The 23,285-nt window shown below is 38.7% G+C and overlaps 1 protein-coding gene across 4 annotated transcripts in view; it reads right to left on the bottom strand.

Annotated features, from left to right (window-relative positions):
* The window catches only part of LOC144035843 (plexin-A1-like), a 248,625-nt gene that overhangs the window by 146,661 nt on the left and 78,679 nt on the right, over positions 1-23,285 (bottom strand). The window lies entirely within an intron of this gene.

Consider the following 23,285-nt stretch of genomic DNA (forward strand, 5'->3'; position numbering starts at 1 on the left):
ATATATATATATATATATATATATATATATATATATATATATATATATATATATTGTAAGAAACGAAACAACATGTTGAAATATGGATTGTTCATGTAATTTACTATGTTCTGTTGTTTTTCAATTTCCATCAGTTATTCTGTCTAATATTTTGGACAATTGTATGTAAAGCTGCTTGATTATGAAAAAATTCTTTAATTTTTGGTACAAAACAAGATGTTAAAACATGTAATTTTGTAGACAAATAAACATCTTTGAAAGAATATCATTATGTAAATTCATTTTGGATGAAACTTAATTGATAAAAAAAAAGAAGTTATTTTCAAATAAAAAAAAGTGCAAATGTATAAATTCAAGTATTGTTTCAAATATATCAAGTATTGTAACAAATATAGCACAATGGAGTTTGCTTTCCATTCACTGATAAATTGCCATAGGACTGTTGTAACATTTAAATAGATCTCTCAAGTGCAAAGTTGGAGCTCAAGTATACTCACTATGGTATTAGACACTAAAACACCTATTTTTACTTGAATTTTGAAAAATTGCGAAAAAGAAACTCAATGGAAACGCCAGAAATTCAAAAAAAGGCCTTAAGTTCACCCAAAAAGTTTTTTACGCTTGGAGGGGGTTGTTTTTGAAGCGTATCGAAAAAAGGAAAATGCGCATTTTGGCGATGAAAACAGGTTTTGCGAATAAGCGACTACAAGACCGGATATACGTTGCACGTTTTGACCGATACTACGTCACACGCATGTTTGTAGTCACAATAAATGGCGGAGGATAAAGTAAGATATGTTTAGGGAGACGAAAAAACACAATTCTTTTTATAATTAATTAAAGAAAAAAAAAACATTAATGCAATTTTAGATGGCTTTGGAAACATCGGCTCTCAATGTAACGACACACTTCACTTACATGCGGGAGGGAAGCCAACAAGACAAACTACTTCCGTTCAGTCCGTCAGAACCAACATTCCCACCTGGAACACCCCATTGTCCCAAAGTTCCGTCACTACAACGTCATCTCGCGGCGCATATTCACAAAAGAAGAGCAGATGGAAACCGGCATAAGTCGCATATCTGTTTTGCGCATCTTCACAAAATTTGCATCGAAAATTTGAAACATTTGGATGGAAACCTGACTAATGTAAAACATTTTTGACAAAAGTGCAGCTTGTAAAACAAGTAAATACAAAACTGTATCAAAATACAATACAGCAATATTTTTTATACATATATAATGATGTCATTTTTGTAACTGTGGAGTGTAGTAATTGTAATTGAATGTCAATTAATTGCACAGCTCTAGTTGTATGTGCCCAAAAGTGTGAAAAGTTTGGGATGACCCTTTGTTCCAACATGACTGTGCTCCAGTGGACAAAGTAAGATGTGCTTAAACAATTCTGGTGCGCCATGTCAAACACCTACTGCTGTAGAAAAGAGACTATGACTCAGTGCCTTACTACTAGTCTTCTGGATGAATGGACAAAAACAAACTACAAAATCTTGTAGAAAGCCTTAACAACAGAGCGTAAGCTATTCATCAAATCAAAATTTTATTCCATTAAAGGTGCCACAGTAATTGTGTCAATCCAATGTACAATATACTGCCATACCTTCAAATTGATTTCCTGCCTGTGCGTTAAAAGATCGCAAACATGACTTGGGCGTAAAAAGAGCATGCTTGCCAGACAAGGTTTTAGGTCTCCACTGAGAAAAAATTTGTGAGAGAGATTGTCCGCGATGGTGCCCGTCTAGACCTCATTTCCTTGGAGTCGTGCTAAAGGCATCAGGCACACACTCATGCATGTGCACAAGTGCTCTGAGGCAATTGAGGGTGGCAACAAACATCGCAGTTGTAATTAGCCAACGCTGCTAGCAGGCTCGTAGTGATGCCTGCTGAATGGCAATGGGTCTAAGTTCAACACAAGGTCACGAGTTCAGGAAGTGTCTGCCACACGCATTCTTTACCGATATGTGCAGTACAATCACACACTGATAGCATACAATTGCTGACATACACTTTACATGCCGCGGACATGTAAACACAGACTCACACAAACACAGATACAGTCGTTGGAGCATCTGGTCAGTGTCGTTGTGGTCACAGAAACAACGATAGCACATATCACAGCCATGCTAAAACACACAAATGTGTTTTTATGTCTGAGTGGGGATGATATTTTGTCGTTTATTCATGTGGGTCACCACTTCCCCTGTGGCTGGAATGGTGCAACATACAGTACATATCTGTCAACAAATGGGAGATAAAGACCAGAATGTCACTTCAGATTTCAAACACGGGTGTTGTTTCAAATAAATAGGATGCTAAATCTAAGAATAAAATGCATTTTTATCTTTCATTGGCACGTACAGTAGCTCCTTGCACACCACTGCAAAAAGTTTTCATGAGTCCCCGTAAATATTAAAATGAAAGTGGTGAGTTGGAGGAGACAGTGACAGGCAATGCATCTCTGTATCTGTCCCCTTGGCAGACATTATTATGCAAATAACTGCAGTGCGATGCAATGTGCTGTAATGTGACTTTTTGGCGACACTAGTGAGCAGAAATCATCTTAAGGACTATGAGTGTAGAAATCAAATAAAGGTATTTATTATACAGTGATCCCTAATCCGATAAGCTGTCATCACTTCACTCCACAGCAGTGCAGAGTGAAGTCTGACTAAAGAAAAAATAATAAGACAACATGGAGAAAGCTTTGGTCTGACCTCTTTCTATGGCAATCAAGTCCAAATCCACATTGAGAACGTGTGCATGCGATGAAGGACAAATTATGAATTGGCTTCTCATTTGCTGTGTGACAGTATGGCTTGTACTAAATAAGCCAAAAAGACGAGTTAAGTGAGCAGTGCAGCTAGTAATGAGGGAATGGATTGAGTCCAGAAGGGAGGCAAAGACAGGAAACAATCAATCAAACTCAACCCTCTTCCCTCCCGTTCTTGCTTTATTAAACTTCCTCTTTGTTGCCCTTTGACCCCTCAGTTCCCAGCTCTCCAGGAGCTTCAGAAGAGAGAAAGCTGATTTTGTTTTCTCTTTTCAATCCTGAGCAAAAGCTTTTCCCCAAGGCTGACTGACAATGTAAAAAATATAATACTTTTTTTCCCTCTCTTTGCAGAGGCAAACAACTCATGATGACCGACCTGGGAGCGACACAGCAAATTGCAGGTTCAATCCAAATAAACAATCAGAGGGGGGGAAGCTATACATACAAACACTCTGCTGTCCCCCATGGGCTCTAATAGAGCTTGATGCCAAGTAGTCGAAGTCACATTTCCTCCACTCCGTGATTTGCCGACCAATTTGCGCTTTGCTGTAAAATGTGTTCCCCTTAAGCAATCTGGAATTATAATGGCCCTGCAGTGTAACAACATATATAGTTGATATACAAACACCAAGAATGGACTAAGTAACTACAAGGGATAAGGAATGATGTTTAAAATATTCAGTAGTTTTTTTTTCTAGATTATTTAAGACAGGGAGACTAAAGTATTGCAAAAACTCTGCAAAGTAAGGCATACTGTATGAAAACAAGTTGGAATGAGTCTTGTTACATTGAGTTACAATAAAAGTGAGGAATAGGAAGATTTATTTTTTGTATATTTTAAATTGTATATAATAGTTTTGGGTGGCACAATGGCCGACTGGTTAGCACATCTGCCTCACAGTTCCGAGGTTGTGGGTTTGATTCCAGGCTTCGGCCTTCCTATGTGGAATTTACATGTTGTCCCCATGCAAGTGTGGGTTTTCTCTGTGTACTCCAGTTTCCTCACATTTTCCAAAAACATGCATGGTAGGTCAATTAAACACTCTGAATTCTCGCATGGTGTGATTATGAGTGTGAATTTGTTCGTCTATGTGTGCCCTGCAACTGGCTGGCAACCAGTTGAGGGTGTTCCCCACCTACTGCCCAAAGACAGCTGGGATAGGCTCCAGCACGCCTGCGACCCTGTGACGATAAGCGGTTCAGATAATGGATGATTGAGTGCATACATATTTTCAAATGATTCTAAGAAGTTACATTACACCCTCAAATGAACGCGTTAATGTCTAGCATAATCTAGAGCATTGTGTTCAACTATGCAGTTCAAACATTTGTCATGGAATTTGTATTCATTTATTTATTGACAGTCTTTCTTAACTCATTCCAACTAACAGATCACCAAAGAAAAAATAACTTTAAATCAAAAGTTACCCAAGATATGAATAAGTTTAGATTTAACTGGGTAAAAGAAGAAAAGACATTTGGTTTGACACCTCAAACAACCAAAGATCCATTTTCACAGAGACAAAACGTTTGCGCTCAGGTCTTTTCTGTTTAGTGTGTCAGACTTTCAGTCTCCATCCGCGCTGTCACCCGGCCGTCACCAGTGGAGTAGTTAATTGGATTAAAACATGCAATGTGATGCTTCACCTTCAAGAGGTGCTGGTTTTACGACAGCCTGTGGAAGAGAAAAGATGCTAAAGTCTCTGGGAGAACACTTGCTGCACCAGATTTGACAGGGAACAGCTTCATTTCAGGGTTGCGCTACCCAGTGCGTACATTTCTTTAGGGTGTGTAAGACACAAACTTAAGTCAATAGGAGAATCTGCGCAGCCAAAAAAAGTGTGTTGCTGTGTACCTTTTCTGATTTGAGCACACGGGTAAATATACCCCTAATATTAACATTTCTTAGTTTGGCAAGACAGTTATATCCCTGTTGATTGGAACACAATATAATAATAAATAATTATTTTAGGTCAAAGTCATAAAGAACATCCTGAAAAAGTACTAAAATCTCTGCACAAAGCCCCGAAATAAATGATGCATCAGATTCTTGCAATACTTGGCCAGCAAAGAGCGCTGATCTCAGCGCAAAAGCAAAACCATTGGGAAAAAAGTGGAATGTAGACTGCGCTCCAAACTTCATCAGATTTCACTTGTGTATAATAATGTCCGCAGGTCTAAAATCAAATTTTATACATTTACTGTGGGCGGTTATGTTTGGGTGTCCACAGAGTTTCGGTTCTAAAGTGCACCAGCTCGTAGGCACGAGCACGGATGCATGCTGTCCAAGAATCTGTTGTCCTTCTGTCTCTCACTCTCCTCCGTAATCCCTCTCTCCACATTCTGTCATCTGTCTGGCAGAGTAGGACAAAGAAAGAGAAGGGAGGAGATGGAAAGGGAGAGAACGCGAGACTCTTGGCGGCCATGCAAAGGCTGTTTGGGCCGATGCAGGGGGCTGTGGAGAGCCCTCACATTTCTAATCCCCCACTACCTCAGTCACATCCATCAGTCTGTTCATGTTACTCAAACTCATTCACTTATGCCGCAATTCAGCAAAAAGGACAGTCAGTGCACAGTTTGTTTTCTTTAATGCAATGTCACAGTAAAACTTGCAGACAAGAGTGTGCAGCAAAGTGATGACTTGAACTAATTATTTGGTGATAAATTGCAACCAACAAGCAAGATGGATGGAAGGATGCCCTTTTCAGTTTTGGGTCACAATGTTGGTCGAAAAGAACTATATAATCTAAAAAATTAATAACTGACTCAGGTAGAGGACCCTTATTGTTTTAATAGTGAATTACCCGTAATTGCATTCATTATTCTTTAATCAGTAAGTTTGACACCTCAAAAATCTGAAATATATATTTTTTTGTATAGAAAAGTGTACACTTTCAGGCACCTTTTAATGGTTCTTTACTTATGAAGTCATCGTTGTGGTCTTTTTTTTTCTTCTTCTTTTTCTAAGGAGAGCTCAGTATTGTTCATTCGATTTGACATCATCATTGCTCTCCTTTTTTAAAAAAAAATTAATTAAAAAAATATTTTTTTTCTCTTTTTTAAATTTTTTTTATTTTTATTTTATTTGTTTTAAATATATATATACATATATATATATACACACATATATATATATATATATATATATATATATATATATATATATTTTTTTTTTTGTATGTGGGTGAGCATGTGCGTGTGTGCATTCATCAGTTCACCTAAAGCCCATTAAAAAAAATCCCATACTAATAATATAATATAATAATAAATTGCCAAATGCAGGAACATCAATGTAAGTTATCACGATATAGTGGCTCTCGCTAACAGACAGAATTAGGTTAAAATATTCTATATACGTAGACCATGTTTCTATAAATTTTGATATTTGGTTTTTATTTGAGGCAGATATTTTTTCCATTAAAATGTGATTTATGAGGAGGTTAGACCATTGGTCGATATTCAGAGTTTGTTTATTTTTCCAGTTAACAAGAATTGTTTTTTTAGCGATAGTAAGGGCTACAAGTGTAGATTGAAATTGTTTATGTGGTAAGTCAGTTGTTGTTAGGTCACCTAGCAAACACAAGTTTGGAGATAAAGGTATCCTACAGTCCAAAATAGCGGAAAGTTTTTCTAAGACTTTAGTCCAGAAATACATAACCGGAGTACATAACCATAAAGCATGAACATAAGTGTCTGTAGTGTTTTGTAAACATTGGAGACAAATGTCGGAGTCTGAGAGTCCCATTTTCTTCATCATATATTGAGTAATGTATGTTGTATGAATAATTTTATATTGGATAAGTTGTAAATTTGTGTGTTTTGTCATTTTAAATGTGTTTTCACAAACTTGAATCCAAAAGTCAGATTCCGGTGCTATTGACAAGTCTGTCTCCCATTTCGAGATGGGTAAAGACATTTTATCAGTATATAAAAGTAACTTATATATTTTTGAAAGTTTTTTTGTTGTTGTCGGAGAAAGCTTGTTAATATCTTTAGCTAAAACAGGCGGTTGGAGCATACCCCGAAGTGTGGGAATTTTTTTCTTTATCATATTTTTAACTTGTAGATAATGTAAAAAATTTCCATTTTTTTATATTGTATTTTTGGAGCAAGGATGTATATGATATAAACATATTATCTGAGAAGAGATGGTGGAGATGTGTAATTCCTTTCTGCTCCCACACACCTAAACAAAGCCGTTGGTTGTTAAGTTGAAAGTCGGGGTTATGCCATAGGGGAGAAAGCCCACAGTTCTCCACTTGGGCTTTTGTCAATTCTAGTGCCTTCCACCAGGCAGTCAGGGTGGCGGAAATCATTGGGTTTTTAAAACAATTATGTCGCTTAATCGATGTTGCAATAAAGAGTAAATCTTGAAGTCTGAGGTTATTACAATCCTTCTGTTCTAGTTCCAGCCAACAGTTAGTGTCTCTGTTGGGTTGTGTCCATAGAACGATATATTGTAGCTGGTTAACTATATAGTAGTACATAAAATTTGGTGCCTCTAGACCACCTTTGGATTTACTTTTCTGAAGAGTAGATAGACTAATCTTTGCTTTTTTTTTATTCCAGTAAAATTTTGTAACGGCTGAGTCCAACAACTGGAACCATTTAGCCGTAGGTTTAAATGGAATCATTGAGAAAAAATAATAATTCATTTTAATGGTGGCTATTCGTCCTATTAGAGAAATAGGAAGATTATTTCAGCGCTCCAAGTCACTATAAATGTTATCCAGAAGTGGAGAAAAGTTTAAATGAATTAAATCAGTTAATTTAGGTGAGATTTTTATGCCTAAGTATTTTAAATTACCTATAGGAAATGAGTAGTGTGGGTCCTGGCTTGCAGGGTTCCATGAATTTTCTGTAATAGGTAGAAGTGTTGATTTTGTCCAGTTAATAGAATAATCTGATAACTGTGAGAATTTAGTTATTAAGTTAAATACTTCCCCTAACGAAGTAGCCGGCTTTTCTAAATAAAGTAAGATGTCATCGGCATATAGATTAATTTTATGTTCTGTTACCCCAGAATGAGTTACTTGAATCCTTCTTTCCTGGCGTATGGCTAATGCAAGTGCCTCAATAAATATTGCAAATAATAAAGGGGATAGTGGGCATCCCTGTATTGTGCCTCTCTGTAAAGTAAAGCTCTGAGATATAATCCCATTAGTAGTAACTGTAGCTTTAGGAGAATCATATAATACTGACACCCAGTGGATAAATGATTTCCCAAAGCCAAATTTATTTAAAACAGCAAAGAGGAAGGACCAGTTAACTTTGTCGAAAGCTTTTTCTGCATCCAATGATATAATAACTGCCTTTTTATCATGCCGCTGTGACATGCTAATAGGGTTAAAGAGTCTCCTAATATTATTAGTAGAGTGACGATCTTTAATAAAGCCTGTTTGGTCGCTATGAATGATTGTCGAGATTACTGTTTCTAGTCTAGATGTGAAAGCCTTAGTGATAATTTTAATATCAGTGTTAATTAGTGAAATCAGACGGTAACTTGATGGAAGGGTAGGGTCTTTTTCTGGCTATAATAAAAGTTTAATTGCTGCTGTATTCATGTGTGGGCGTATCTAACCCTTAGTTTTAATTTCTGTTACTACTCTTAAGAATAGTGGAGCAAGCATTAACCAGAAGTGCTTAAAAAATATAGCCGGATAACCATCCGGGCCAGGTGCTTTGCCATTAGGCATACTATCTAGAGCACTGTACAACTCGTTTATAGTAAGTGGCGCATATAACATGTCTTTATATTCAGTAGTTAACTGAGGTATATTTAAGCTACTGAGGAATGCCTCAATATGCTCAGGGTTAGGCTTGTTAGTTTCTAAGTATAGGTTATGATAATAGTAATAAAAAATGTGATTAATTTCTTCTGGTGATTGTGTGCATTCACCAGTTGTCCCTTTAATAGCCGTTATAAGAGACTTTTCCCGATTGCGTTGAAGTTGGTTTGCAAGAAATTTACCTGATTTGTTATTATATTCAAAGTTGTTGTATCTCAATTGTTGTATTATAAACTCTGTCTTTTTAGTTTGCATATCGTCTACCTGTATTTTGTAAGTCAGTCCATATTTGGTTATTTGGGTTTATTGCGTACTCATCCGTCAGTTGTTTAATTTTATCTTCCAAGTCTTTTTCTGATTTTTGATCCTGTTTCTTTTTACAAGATGAATATGATATAATTTTACCTCTAATTACTGCTTTCCCAGTTTCCCAGAGAAGAGATGGCGATAGGTCTGGAGAGTCATTTATTTCCAAAAAGTCTGCCCACTCTTTTCTTATAATTTTGTCAAACTCTGCGTCGTTTAACAGTGAGATGTTAAAACGCCATGTCGGTGGTGGTTTAAAGATATAATCAACTTGTAGGGAAAGGGAGACTGGTGCATGGTCGCTAATAATAATAGGATGTATTTTTGTAACAGTTTTATCAGTAATAGAGTTATTTGTAAGAAAATAATCAATTCTTGAAAAAGACCGGTGCACAGCGGAAAAGAAGGTAAATTCCTTCTTATTTGGGTTTTTAAGTCTCCAGCTGTCGACGAGGCCAAAGTCATCCATATATTCCCCTATTACTTTAGTAGATTGTAATCGCCTACATGTTGTATTATTAGAACGGCCAATTAATGGATTTAAGATTGTGTTAAAGTCTCCTCCAATAATAATGGTAGAGTTCGCTGCTAAATCAAACAGCTGAGAGAAAAATTCATGGAAAAAGGCCGGATCATCATTATTAGGGGCATATAAATTACCAAGTGTATATATTTTTATTAAATATAGTCACCTGAATAATAATGTATCGGCCCTCTGGGTCTGTTATTGTATTATTTAAAGTAAAGAGTAAATTCTTATGTATGAGTATACAGACTCCTCTTTGTCTACTGTGGTCTTTAAATATTGGTATTCTGTTTGAAATGTTTTTATGTTAGCTCTCCCTGCTGGCCTCATTGGAAGTCAGCCCGCCTGCCTTTCTGCAATGCAATTAGTCCTTCAGTTTCATGCCATTAAGATCATATTATCTGTGAGAGCAGAATAACTTCTGCCAGCCTGAGAAGGTGATCAGGAGCACAACAAGTCAGCAAGAGGCACTAAGATTTGTGCTTTATTGGGCATTATTTGAAAATCAGTAAAGTTCATTACAAACTTCCCATAACTAGTGGTAGTTATGTCCTTCACTGATTGGTTGGGCTAAGTCATGTCTGAATTTTCTCTGCAAAGAAACCCACTTTACTTAAAGTACCAAAAATGAAGTTTTAATTTTCTCGAATGTTAGCCATCATTGCTAATCTTATGGATTGTGGTCAGAAATGCAAGTGAAAATCCATTAGTTCCCGTCTAATTTCTCTACATCACCATCTTATTCACTTTATCCTCCGTCTTGCACACATCCACACTCGACCCACCTTCACCTTTCCTTTCTGTACACCGTGTCCCATCACATTAGCTTCTGCAATTCATTCAACTCTTCCCTTTGTCGCCCCATTTGGTTTCTAAAGATCAGGCAGCCTGCCAATTGGGAGCACACTTCAATGAGAGCAAAAACCTCGCCACACATACACGTTTGCCTGCCTTTGGGCTTAACGTAATAAACACTACAAAATAAACACTGCACAGATGGACAGCTCATGTGTGTGCAGGCCTGAGAACGAAGCCTGTCTTTAAGTGAAACTTTGATATAAGGTTTGGTGAGTTAAGACTTTCACATACAACAGACGCTTGAACTCCAGCACAGAGCTTGGCCCCATCCACTGTAAAACTATCAATCTGCATATATTTTCTCTGAAGTTTGCCAGTCTCTGGACTCTACTTGCCTGTCTGTCTTAATGTATGTTTATCTGTGTATTTTTTTTAACCACCCTGGGTAACAGTGAAAAGAAATCACTTTCAAAAAGGTAGACTTGCTGTGATAGCGGCCCGCCAGGCATGCAGCCAAGCAATTTCTCAAACCATAATCAGGATTTTTCTTGTGTCACCAATCATTTAAAGTCGGGGAAAAGCAGACCCGGAGGAAAGAAAGAGTTGAATAGTTTAAAAGAGACAAAATATCAAAGGAGTAAGTAAACATATCACAAGAGATGTGGAGTACCTAATACCAGGGTTGATGTGACAGTTACAGCCTGAAGAGGAAAAGACTGATGCACTGTAAGTCAGGAAAGGCAATAGAAGGGAAGAGAAGAGAGGATGAGAATGGTGAAGGGGATGAGAAGTAAATAAAGGTAAAGAGAAGAAAAGAAAAAGAAAAGAATATATACCGTAAGGGCACCAAACAATCTGGCCAAGGGTAACAGGTAGCACCAAACCACATGAGTAGTCTGCGCCATGTTCTAAAAACAGATCACCATTGATGGGTGATAGTAAATTACTAGGAATGTTGCAGATGTGTTCATTTGACAATGTAAGCACTTACAAATCAATACATATCAATTGTAGAATATTAATATTTATCTGTTTCTTTCCTTTTTAAATGATTGATATTTTTTTGTGAGAAATCAATAATATGACCAGTATCTTCACATAAATTTAATTAATTAACAATAACATATTAGAAGGTAATCTTGGCAAATGTGTTATTTCAGAAGTGTGTATCAAACTGGTAGCCCTTTGCATTTTTTAGTAAGCAAGAAGTAGCTCTCTTTTTCTAAAGGTTTGGTGACCACTGATCTAGAGTATGTAATTTTTTTACACACATCTATTAACAGTGGTTGTGACATCAATTTGCTAGAAAAAAATAAGCGTAAAACTAATTTGCGACTAGACTCCTTTTTACCCATTCACACCAATGTAATTAAAAATCGACTGCCTTATTTTGACATACCATTTAGGTTAACTTCTTGTTACACTCATATTGTATATAAGAATATTAAAATGCCTTAAAGTTGAAACTTCCCATATAAGTTACAACAACTCTTACCCAACTTACGTAAGTCTGGTTTCCATCCAAATGTTTCAAAATGTGTATGCGAATTTTGTGAAAATGCGCAGAACGGACATGCGACTTATGCCCGTTTCCATCCGCTCTTCTTTCCCGAATATGCACAGCGAGATGACGTTGTAGTGACGGAACTTTGGGAGTTTCAGGTGAGAATGTTGGTTTTAACGGACTGAACGGAAGTAGTTTGTCTTGTTGGGCTCCCTCTCGCATGTAAGTGAAGTGTGTCGTTACATTGAGAGCTGATGTTAATAAACCCATCTAAAACCGCATTAATGTTTTTTTTCTTTAATTAATTATATAAAGAATTGTGTTTCTTCATCTCCCCAAACATATCCCCACTGCCTTATCCTGTACTTCTCTCATATCACATCACCCAAATTAAAGCTAGTTAAGATGGGTCATTGACATGCGTTGGTCTTTTAAACGCATCCTGCAGACCATAATTTTATGCCAACAAGTAATTGTGTGTGAAACTGGAAGTGTGTAGAGTACATGGCGCTAAGAGTTGTTGTCTTTGATTGCAGAGGCCACTCAAGACATTTGATGTTCTGCGGCACAATCACAGCTCTCACAAGTGTCCAAAAGTAGAGCTCTTCTGGAGAGCAACCAATCAATAATGTAAACATTATCAAGGGCATTGCACTGATTGTCTGACTCTCAACCTTAGTTTATATTTTATTATAACTGATTGAACCCTCTTTAATACCAGGGTGTCTTTTTGTTAATATCACGATACAAGTGCAGTTACAGACTCAATTTATCGTCCTGCCTGACAAACTAAAAGTAGTTTATCTTTTATTATGTCATGTCGTATTACCATGTATTATTATTATGTATTTATTTTTCCTCAAGAAGTTTGCTTCAGACGAGAAATGAATGAAACCACACACTTGTCATAAAACACTGTGAAACACTCTATGTGTGCCTGAAAGTTAACAGACGGACGGTGTGTATGCGCAGGAATAAATGGGTAGACAGATGGGCCAGTATAGAGGAACAGTTGAGGAAGGCTTTACACTGCAGCTGCCCCTTTCTTTTTTCCTCTGCAGCAATCACACACCAAAACCTACATTGGCACCATGTTTATTTGTCTGTCCATCCGTGCGTGTGCATGTGTGTGTGCAGTTTTAGCATCAGGTGGACAGCTCCCACTCAGCATGAAGAGAGCACAGCTGTTTGGATTTTAAGAATACACACTGTATTGCTGCCACATCTGTTCAATGAGATTTCATACAAACATAATGCATACACTGTAATGAGTCGTTTTCCTCGATGCCTGACTTTGTTTTTTGGAATTGTCCCCTACCCTCTCCCCCTGAAATACAAATTCAAAGATTTTCTTTGTGGCAACATATAAGACACATTCAATTTTTTTTTTTTTATCATGGAAATTATGTTTTTGGAGATTTGATAGAGGACACTAAACTACTGTATATAACTTCAGTAACTCCGTGCACTTTTCTTAAACAGAGTAATCTAACAAATTATTTTCCCTATATTTGAAATGTTGTTATTGTTATTGTACATGAAATGTGTTGCGTTATAATTTATCTATTAGTTTCAAGGCTCGAAGTAAGCTTACAATACGTTGCACAGTTGTGTGGCGCTTTTCCGGAAAGTTTGCTCTGTAAATGTCATTTGCGCACTGTTACAGGCACTGTTGTTGTCACACCTCGTCACAATAAAGGTGTCTGGACAGTTGGAATGCGTAGTGATTTTATTTTGGAGGAGCCACTGGAAGCATGTCACGACGTGTCTTCCTTCTCATAGAGATCCCTAGCCTGGAACTCATTTGGGGTTTGACAAGACAGACGTTGATCAAAATAACATTGTTAGAGATCTACCAAAAAACGCACTCATGACACACTCGCCTAGTGTAATTAATAGCGCCAAAAATTGTATTTCTCTTAACCGTCTGTGCTAGGACTGCCACAAATTACCCATAGGTGACAGAAGTACCACAAATCACCATATATCCTATATTTATTTTATTTTATTATTTTATATATATTATTTATTATATTTTGATTGCTGTATAAATTGGCAGTGGTAGAACATATATGATATCTGCTATTATGGAGTGAGACATTTGCGTGACATAAAAATTCACTAAAATAAATGAAAAACACCCATAGCCTGGTTTTAATTTTGTCATGTTTGGATCTGTTTTCCTTGTGTGTCTTCCTTGTCTTGTTAAGTGTGATCCTGCCCTTCCTCGTGTTACCCAATCAGTGCCCTCAGCCACTTGTGTCTTGCCCAGGTGTGTCGTTAGTGTCTGTGTATTTAGTCTGCTGTCTCCCTTCTGTCTGTGTGGGTTCATTGTTTTTCCCCATGTCATGCTGCTCGGTTTTTTCCTTGGCATTTCCCCATGTCATGCTGCTCGTTTTTTCCTTGTTCCCTCCCATGTTTTGGTTCACGTTTTGTTTTATGATTTGTTTTATCTTGTAATTTGGAAGATCGCTTTTTTTTCATAGAAATTAAATTCCTTTTTTTTGATTGAACCTCTGCCTCCTCGCCTTGTCTTCCCGCATTTGGGTCCCCAAGCTTCCCCTCCCTGACAGAATGAACCCAACTGAGAAGGACCCAGCGGGAGCGCTGAAGGCCGAGTTGTGGAATCAGGAGGCACGCCTGTCATGCCACGAGAAGCTCCAGCACGCCATGGCCGCCCAAATGGACCTACTGTCGTCCTTGGTCGAGGGAGTCTGGCGTCGTTGGGCTTCAGCTGGTGGCGCTTGGAGTCACCAGCCCCAACTCCCCGAACCACGCCTGCCGCAGTTGCAAGTCCCCGAACCACGCCTGCCGCACCTCCAACTCCCCGAACCACGCCTGCCGCACCTCCAACTCCCCGAACCACGCCTGCCGCACCTCCAACTCCCCGAACCACGCCTGCCGCACCTCCAACTCCCCGAACCACGCCTGCCGCACCTCCAACTCCCCGAACCACGCCTGCCGCACCTCCAACTCCCCGAACCACGCCTGCCGCACCTCCAACTCCCCGAACCACGCCTGCCGCACCTCCAACTCCCCGAACCACGCCTGCCGCTGTCCCAAGTCCCCGAACCACGCCTGCCGCTGTCCCAAGTCCCCGAACCACCTTTTTTTTCTTTGTTTCTGGGAGAGCTCAGTATTGCTCATTTGACATGTCATCATCATTGTTCTCCCTTTTTTTTAATGTGTGATGTGTTTGTGCATGTAAAAAATTCCCATACCGTTCACCTAAACTGAACACTTCAAAATCCAGCCAGAGTCGTGGGGCCGCCAGGAGACCCGAAGAGGGACCAAAGAAAAGAAAGGAAAGCGAAGCCCAGCACCGACCAGACACCACCCACCAGGCCACCAACCAGAGTCCTTCACCAACCCCAGAGACATCTAAATTCCAACAAATCAGGGAGACCTCAAGGGCCCAAAGGAGAAACTGAGGAAAGGTAGAAAGGACAGACGAAGCAGAGTGAGATCCACAGACACAAGCCTTCACCGATTCAATGACCTGAGGGAGAAACAGATTGTGTCTGAGTTTTGATAGATGCTGGTGTGGTGGATCTGGCATGCATGAAAATCTCCACCAAAGAGGGGAGCCGTCGACCCCCGCCAGGACAGAGCAAGCGCAACACCTCAGGGCCACCCAGGCCGCGGCAGCGCCAAAGGACGACCCCCGGGCCCCGCAGGGGCGTCCCCCACCCCAACGCGGCCCGCGCCCCCAACCCAGCGCAGCAGGACGGGGCACTGCAGGCCCACCAGGCACCCCACCGGCCCACAACCCCCGCCCCCCATCCACCCCAACCCAGCCACGGACAGGGGACCGCAGCACAGCTCCATACTGCGGCCTGCCCCAACCGAGCCACGTCTGCCGCCGCGTCCCCGAGCCTCGCTGGCCGCCTCCGCGGCAGCCCCAGGCCCCCGTGCCTCGTCGGCCGCCTCCGCGGCAGCCCCTGGCCTTCTGGCCTCGGTCGCTCTCGTGCAAAGTCTCTTCGCCTCTTCCATGGCGGCGTCAAGCCCATGAGGGTCGACAGGAGGTGTACATCGGGGCGCCCTCCGGACCGGCGCTGCCGGGCTCCCCTCGTCTGGCGTCCGGGACGCCCCCCGGACTGGCCCTGATGAATGTGCCAGGTTCCCGCCTCCGCCCGCCCTGTTTTTGAACTTTTTGTTATAGGGATGTCTGGGAGCCGTCCTTGACGGAGGGGTTCTGTCATGTTTGGATCTGTTTTCTTTGTGTGTCTTGTTAAGTGTGATCCTGCCCTTCCTCATGTTATCCAATCAGTGCCCTCAGCCACTTGTGTCTTGCCCAGGTGTGTCTTGTTGTGTCGTTAGTGTCTGTGTATTTAGTCTGCTGTCTCCCCTCTGTCTGTGTGGGTTCATTCATTGTTTTTCTCTATGTCATGCTGCTCGTTTTTTCCTTGTTGTTCCCTCCCATGTTTTGTTTTATGATTTGTTTTATCTTGTAATTTGTAAGATCGCTTTTTTCATAGAAATTAAATTCCTTTTTTTTTTTTTTTTTTAACCTCTGCCTCCTCGCCTTGTCTTCCCGCATTTGGGTCCCCAAGCTTCCACTCCTTGACAAATTTGAATTACTTGTATATAAATAATAAAGCCAAATTATTTTAAACTATTTTATTTTTGTGAAAATAGTTACTTTGCTTGGTAACGAGTTGAGTTACCGGTAATTTTATTATGAAGTAATTCAATTACTAACTCAGTTTCTTTTTTGAGCAACTATAACTAATTACTTTTTATAAAGTAACGCTCCCAACACTGGTGTTTTTCAACTTTATTATCCCCAAACAATTTTAATTTGCAGCAGGTGTCATGTTAAGTAATTAACCCCTAATAGGGCCCATATTTACAAAATTGAAGTGCAAAAATTTAAACACCAGAAAATTGTTAGTCAAAACAGTCATTACCTTTTTGGTAACGTTCGAACTGATTTAGTAAGACTTTACCAACAAACTACACAGCATTATAATGGAGCACAATAAAGTTGGATTACAAAACCCAATTAAAAAATATGTGCATCCATAGCAACAATGCCAAGCAATAAATAAACAGTTTAGTTCAATAAAAAGCCCAATTCTTGTTTTTTAGTACTTCCTGAATTCTAGTCAGTGTCATGTGAGTCAAACCCCTAAGACTCTTAAGCACTGTTAAAGCAAAACACATACACATCTCCCATAGTACTTGTCCTCCATGTGTCTCATATCCACCGGTTAATTTGTGTATATGCACAGACAAACATTGTGATGTGGGGTAGTCCAACCAGTTTGGATCAAGCCCATCACACCTGACACTGGTCGTCAGCGCAACAGCAGTCTGACTAATCAGGATGTTGTTGAACGTCTGCAGATGTGTGTCTGTTATGTGTCCACACATGACCCAGCAACAAGGCTCTCTTGGATTTTTTTTAGTGATGCAGTTAAAGTTATGCTACTGTGATATTGTTTTCTTTTTCCTGTCAAACCTAATCTTGTCAAAAGCCTTCTTAGATATTTCAATTTGTTGCACCTTTTCTCCCAATATGCCCATTTTGTCTTGTGAGTTATAGAAGAGAAAGCATCAGCAGAAATACAAACCTGGAATTTTTACACATGCATTTAATCTCTTCTATTAATAAAACAATAAACTGCATGGCTTTACTTTGTGTGTTCCCTTGAGTGGAAAGATAACTGAATAACGTAGATTGCACAGTAAACAACTAACCAATAATAAACTACAGTAGCTCTTCATAATGATGCCCCAGTGCAGTTGTCCTTAATTTATTCTGGGGGTTTACCCAGCATATTGTTTTGTTCTTATACAGCATATGTTTTGTCTCATGTTCACAAATAGCTGTTTTAAGTTGCAGTTGTGATGGTGAAATTGATTTGAGTTACTTAACAAGAAATGCAAGGTTTTAGAAAGCCAAATTGTATTCCATCACACTCCTTGCGAATGTAATTTGTCATTTTGTTAGTTTATTTAACAGTGACAATGCAATCAGGCATATATACTAAGCAAAGATTGCAGCAGATGTTGAGCATACAGAGTTTAGCAAATGCTAATTTACAACCCTTGTCCCCACTTTAGCTTTTATACTTGATTCATAATCTAAAACACATAAAAACAAAGCCACCCCTTAAAAATAATATCAATTATAATAATTGAAAGCAATCACATATGCATACTCATCCACTACATATGAGTACAAAATAGATTTATTTTCAACTAGCTTTTAAGTGTATATATATATCAAAACAAAAGGTTGTGAAAAATGTCGTTAATTTGTATCGTGAATCTCACAATGGATAAGTGTGACGACTCCTTTTGTCTCCTAACACACCAGGTTGCCTTCCAACTTATCAAAGATTCATTAGTTCCTTAACACATCTATCCAGTTCTCCATGCACATCAGTACCCCCCATTAACACTGCTCCATATTCTTCCATTGGGACATCTGAGATAATGCTTCGTTCAAGGACACAGGGGGTAATACATAAGAAGTGATAGCCCACGTGGGAGTTAAACCCACAACCGCAATGGCACAGTGACTGTGTCCAATCAGCCTCTGTTTCTGAGGTTGCGAAGGTTTCCTGCTTTTAAAATTGGAATCACTTGTATCAGTGCTAAAGCAGATTTATGCTGAAAAAAATATGAATTCATTTCACTTTGTATGAGCTCTTCTATTTAAAAAGTATGATGAAAACAACATTTAGCAGGAAGCTCCTTGAGAGAATACCGACTGATCATATGCATATTGATGAAAATGGCAGAGACAAGGATACTGAAAATATGAAATTAATAGGAAATTATCCCACTAACTAGTTATTGGAGTCAAGGTAGAATGAGTGTGCTCAGGTGTTGAGCACATCTGTTCATTACAAGTTTGTAGTGCGAAGAGACACTATGGGTCGCTTCCACTCAAGACACCAATACGGAAAACAGCAGAGCTTCAACTCGGAATGATCAATCATCTTTGCCCGGCTGCCGTTTTTTGCCATTTAAGCAGAATGAGCTGTCGTTACACTGCTTCAATCATCATCTGCCAGTCTAAATGCTAGTGCTAATTAGCATTCCCATGCTAAATTACCTCCCATCCCGTGTTCCCTGATTAGGCTTAATCATTCTGACAGCCAGTTTTATAGCTAAGATTGCCCACTAGCGCAGAGTCTATCAGAAGAGATTAGAAAGACAGAGATTCCAAATGGGAAGCTGACACTTTGAGAGGTTGAGAGGTATATTGCAAATAGGTTGACATCATGAATAAGGCATTACACTTTCAAGAAGGAACAAGATGATAAAAGGAGTAGAAGAGCATCTTTGGTAAAGTTTGAACCTGATCTAGACTCAGTCTAACAAGGATATACATGTCACGATCCTAACTGGAGAACATCCACCTATGATGCCCTTGATGTCTAAATGATGCCCCTGCCCCTGAGAAGTGGAGTGGTGATTGCCATGGTTACCTCAACATCAATGTATGCTAGCCTTTCCTGTCACTCAAACGACTACTTTCCAAGACAGAAAGCAAAAAAATTTAGGTAACCGTCTTGCAGGCAAATGATGAAATGGTGCGAAACCATTCACACCTCACCCATTACACACCTTAACTGCACTCACTCATCTATTTCACTCTTTCTTACTTGCCGTTTGTGTGTGTGTTTTTTTTATTTCAAATCTGGGAAATACTTTAGGTTGTCGAGTGTTCCGTTTCATCTTGCCTGATGTGCCATGAGTGTCCTGCTCTCCTAGGTAGACCAAAGAGTAGATGAAATGAAGCGAATGATGGGATTTTCAGGGTTTTACTAAGATCTGAAAGTGTTCACCAGCCCTGAGGATGTTTCTGGCCAACAGCTCAAAATTCAACAAGTAGTGCAATTTGTTGTTATTTTCTCCTAAAATCTTGTCACCATGCTAAGAGATGCGCTATGTTGTTGGAAACTGTTGCAAATCGGGAATAAATTATATATACAGTATATATATATATATATATATATATATATATATATATATATATATATTAGGGGTGTGAATTGCCTCGTACCTGGCGATTCAATTCGTATCACGATTCATGTCACGATTCGATTCGATGCCGATTATTGTGATTTATTTCAACTCAAATTTAGAAAATATTATTCAGTAAACTTCTACATGTACACTGTAAGATTTGTATGAAAATGTATTTATTTATCTGAAAATTCAGGTTGCAGTCTGTTTCATGTTTGAACAGCACTCAAATAAGATATTAAGGCTTAATGTTTCATTAATATAACATTCTTCCATGCTTAATGTGTAAATCCTAACCCTAAGTAAGATGTTTTGTTGGATATTCCCATAAAAAAAATATGTTTAAAAATCGATTTTTTTCTAACACCCTAATATATATAATAATCAGTATATGCCACAAACAGTATGTGCAGTCTTGCAATTGTGATGTGAACCCAGTTGTAGGATGTAATGTAGCAAAGTACTCTTATGGCTTCAGCCAATTTTCTCCTCACACACACACACACCCTCACTCAGAAACACATTTACTGCCTCCAAGGGACTGCCTTTTTTAAGATTAACTCAAGTGATTATATATTCACAGATTGATCAATAAATGGAGTCCAACACACTGTAATTCACACTAGCAATTCTAGCGTATGCATCGACATCGATACGCTGCAACTCTACATTCCACAAGCCAAGCAGCACAGGTTAACCTCCGATGAATGGCAATTAAAGTATGCACTACTCAGCCATTGCCCTCCATCTGCTTCCGCCTCAGTTTCTCACTTTCTTTGTGATCCCATCGAGGCTCCCACATATTGCCTTTTACTTTTATTTCCTAGTTCTACTATTGATGGCAATGCTCCAATTTATTTAGACTTAAGCCCAGGCTATTCATTTCTCCTGCCTAAGGGGTATTTTCTTTATTTATTGTTAAGCTTTGTGAGCTTGTATTGGTTGAATCCCTGCTGATTTATAGTAATTGGTGTCAAGTCTTGCCAGCTCTGTGCTCTTATAGATGACAGCATGCGAGTGCATCCAGCTGCATTGATGTGCATGAAGACATTGGCAGCAACCACATCGCGCATCCCTCTATCTCCAAGCACAGAGATGCACCGTATGAGAGGAAATAGGATTCCAGTGAATGGGACATCATCCAAGATCTATTGGCCCTTCTCACTCTTCATAGACACACAAATCATCTGTCGGCACACAAAAAGCACACACGTACACAAAGACACACACACACATATATATATATATATACAAAGAAACATAGACGCATACCAAGGGGTCAAGAACAAGGACTAGTGGGCAAGGTTTCAGTCGACTTGGCAAAACCCAGAGACAGGAAACACTGTAAGGAGACATGTTTGTGCTAGTGTGTGTATGTGTGCATGTGTGTGTTGTGCAAAGCTGATAAATAGCCTGTGGAAAGTGTCAGGCTGTAGTTCACAAATTGTCATGTGTCTAAGATTAAGGAATAAAAACAAGATATTATCACAAGTGGTGAATTGGCATGTTTTTTAAGTTTTGTGAGGTTTGTGGCTGTTTAGCTTTAGATTTGCTCATTTAAGAGCAAAACAGAATGCTCTATTTGTTTTTCGCTCATGAATTGCATACCCCTAAACTTTCAAGCACAAACATACATACGCACACATACATATACAGTATATACATATATATTAAAGATGTCAAATAAAAAAAAAAATTAACCAGATTAATCGCTTCTTAGAATTTTGATTAATCACGATTAATCGCTTAATTAAACAGACATTTTTTGCCCACCAAATTTAAAGAGCGCTTGTTATGTGTTAACCATTTTTACATTTAATGTTATGAGGACATCTTCAAATTTTTTATACACTGCACACACTCATCCTCCTCTTTTTCTAGTCAGTTAATGACTTGCATAATTTAAAATGGAAAAAAATTGATCCAGATATTTTGACATGAACAAATATTCTGAATGTCATACACAAACATTCATTAAATGCTTTACTTAAATGCATGTACTTATGTTTATTGCTTATGTTTATTACCTTTAACGTAACTATCCGGCGTCATCTAAAGGATCATCTGCAGTCAAAATTAATAGTGTGATTAATCTGCGTTAATACATGATTAATGTGATAATTTATTTGTGATTAATTAATTTGTTAATGCCTTAACTTTGACAGCACTAATATATATATATATATATATATATATTATCCTCAAAAAGTTTAATAATTTCTGTAATTCCATTCAAAAAGTCAAACTTTTATAGATTATAGATTCAGCGCCCACAATTTAAGTGATTTCAAGTATTTATTGTTTATTTTTACATTATTTGTGCTTCCAGCTCATATAACCCACTAAAACAGGATGTCAAAAAATTTGAATAATGTAAAGAAATCACCATGCACACTTCCCAGTCTTTTGCAGGGAAAAAATGGATGGATGGATGGAATTATCAAAACAATATGTTAATCTTCAATAGTTGGATTCCCTTTGCCTTAACAACTGCCTCGATGCGCCGTAGCATTGCCTGGGGGTCTTGGAAGCCCAGGCATTATTGATGCTTTCCGTCAGCTCTTTGTTTTTGGGTCTGTTGGCCCCCATTTTTCTCTTGATAGTATTGTATTACAAGAGGAAAACGAGGGCCACAATACAGTACTATCAAGAGGAACATGAGGGCCACCAGACTCTATGAAAATTTGACTTTTTGAACGGAATTACGGAAATTATTCAACTTTTTGAGGATATTCAAATTTTTTGACGAGCACTTACTTATCATGGCCAAATGTAGTATTTTCAGCACAGCACAACACCCATCTTTGTTGTGGCATGACAAGCAAGCAATTATTTTTCTAGTGCACCGCAGCAAAAGGAGGATGTGCATGACACTCAAAAACAGCCCAGTTATCCACAAAGCACCCAACACTATACTTGAAAAAATTATATTCTTTCTCAAATCTTACAAGAACACATTTTAACAGAGAAGCAGCACCTAAATGTTGCGAGAAGAAATCTTGTCTAATCTCTCCAATTATTTAAAGTCTCAGACGACTGTTTGATTCAACATGTTTTCCAAGGTATTGTGACACCAAAAATAGATGAGTCCTGCCAGGGAATGTGATATTACAGCGGCAGCTCAGCTGGATGTAAGATGAAAAAACAGCTGATTGGCACTCACAACATGACGTCTACTCAACACAGCTACTTGAGCAACGCACACACAAACTTCGAGGCACCACGCTGTGTGCATGCTGAATATAATGGAATGTCATTGCTTGCTTGGGATTGACGAGAGCTTTAGAAAGACAAATCACACGCGTGCACAAACACATTAAATAGGTCTACTTACCTGCGGTGCTCAAAAACTCTTCATGATAACAATCTTGCAACTAGACTACCAAACAGGTCCAAGTGCCACAATTTCACAACATAACTTAAAAAAAAATTATATCACTTGTTCCACCCACTGCTATTGTTAAATCATCATTTAAAGCAAGGTCAGCATGTTAACTCATTCACTGCCATTGACGGTTATAGACGTAAAAAAATAATTTGAACTATTTCTATTCATTTAACATTTTTTTCCCACTTTTTGTTAAGAGT

Source organism: Vanacampus margaritifer, chromosome 1 (assembly GCF_051991255.1).
Source record: "Vanacampus margaritifer isolate UIUO_Vmar chromosome 1, RoL_Vmar_1.0, whole genome shotgun sequence".
Classification (NCBI taxonomy): domain Eukaryota; kingdom Metazoa; phylum Chordata; class Actinopteri; order Syngnathiformes; family Syngnathidae; genus Vanacampus; species Vanacampus margaritifer.